Here is a 2,016-nt window from a genome sequence, read left to right as displayed (position 1 = left end):
TATATATATATATATATTTTAAAGAAAGACAATGCTAGGTTGGGCATGGTGGCTCACATCTGTAATCCCAACACTTTGGGAGGCCAAGGCTGGTAGATCATGAGGTCGGGAGTTCAAGACTAGCCTAGCCAACATGGTGAAATCCTGTCCCTACTAAAAATACAAAAATTAGCCAGTGTGGTACACACGTGTAATCCCAGCTGCTCAGGAGGCTGAAACAGGAGAATCACCTGAACCCCGGGGGCAGAGGTTGCAGTGAGCCGGGATCGCACCGCTGCACTCCAACCTGGGCAACAGAGCAAGACTCTGTTTCAAAAATAAAAAAAGAGAGAGACAATACTTAGCAGTAGTGGAGACAGGCATATAAAGAAGCTAAGAAAATGATGTTCATGGATTTAAGCTCTGGAAACATGGATAGGAAAGAAAAACAGGGAGACGGAGTAAAAGGAGATGGGGGTATGAATATGGTTATGAAAAAGAAGGACAAAGACCAGGGGTGAAAGCAGTATGTCAGTCACGCCCAATTCAAGGGGACATGGGCACAGCCTGCCAGAAAAAAAGAATGAGGGAAAAAAAAGAGGATGTTGATTGGAACACTAGAGAAAGTACAAGATACAAGTCAAAGGGAAAAAGGTGAGAAAACAGGATTGACTGCTTTCCATTAGACCTCAACCCAGGACCCGTGGCTGAGGAAGTAACCACAAGGTCTGAGCAGTTCCAGTGTCACAGAGGTGGCCGTAATATAAGATCAGAAGGTGGAGGAATGAGAAGAGAGGTGAGGATGGAAGGTGATCCTAAGAACTTGGCCATGAAGAAAATAAGATGATGTTGTTAGGCTTCAGCTTTGTCAGCTCAAAAATGGGCCAGGTCTGCTTAAGGCAGGAATTTTAGCTGAGGATGCATAGGAATTTAACCTGGGACATCAGGGATGTCCACAATCCCCTGAAATCATTTGCATGTTTTTTTGTTTTGAGACAGAGTTTCGCTCTTGTCGCCCAGGCTAGAGAGCAGTGACACCATCTTGGCTCACTGCAACCTCCATCTCCCAGATTCAAGCTATTCTCCTGCCTCCGCCTCCCGAGTAGCTGGGATTACAGGTGGGCACTACCATGCCTGGCTAATTTTGTATTTTTAGTAGAGATGAGATTTCACATGTTGGTCAGGCTGGTCTCAAACTCCTGACCTCAGATGATCCATCTGCTTCGGCCTCCCAAAGTGCTGGGATTACAGGCGTGAGCCACCGCACTTGGCACATGGTCTTATAAATATGACATCTTTCTGCACAGATTAGTCATGGATCATTTCTATCAGACTCTAATCCTAACCTTAACAACAATAAAAAATTAGAATCTGGTGAATAGAGCAAAACACTTAATCCAAAAAGAAATATGTAAGAATAAGAAGGTAAAAAATAAAAGTATTCATTCAAAGGAGACCAGAAAAAACAAAAAGAAGAAGAAGAAATAGTAAGTGTCCGTGAAAGGAAGAAGGTATCCAATGCCATTTAATCAAGAAGGCTGGCTCTCTGAGAAGTCAAACCGGTCGGAGCTGAACCCAGTGCTGTATTATTCACGTAAATTCTATGACCTAAGCCCCTCACTCTGACTCTGTACCCACCCAACAGCCTTCTGATCATTCTCACTAAGGAGAGAAGTTGTGATTGGACCTATAAAAGGCAGTGGTCCCCCAATGACATTTTTATCATTGTAAATTACATAACCTGCCCTCTCGTTTTCTGTATCTTGTACATCATGTGAATATTTTTAGTATGAGTCAGCTTTCAGTTCTGGGACTTGAGCATGGTGAAGTTTCTGAACGTGTTTTAAAGCTTATTGAGGGCTTGACACAGGACCATGGGGAAAATCCATCAAGGTAAATGTCACCTTGTGAGGCACTTTTTAAAAGTTACCTAATTCTTATGCATGTAATCCCAGCACTTTGAGAGACTGAGGCAGGAGGATTGCTTGAACCCAGGAGTTCAAGACCAGCCTGGACAAAATGGCAAAACCCCATCTC

This window comes from Cebus imitator, unplaced genomic scaffold (genome assembly GCF_001604975.1).
Source record: "Cebus imitator isolate Cc_AM_T3 unplaced genomic scaffold, Cebus_imitator-1.0 Scaffold115, whole genome shotgun sequence".
NCBI lineage: Eukaryota > Metazoa > Chordata > Mammalia > Primates > Cebidae > Cebus > Cebus imitator.
This window is presented reverse-complemented; position numbering follows the sequence as displayed.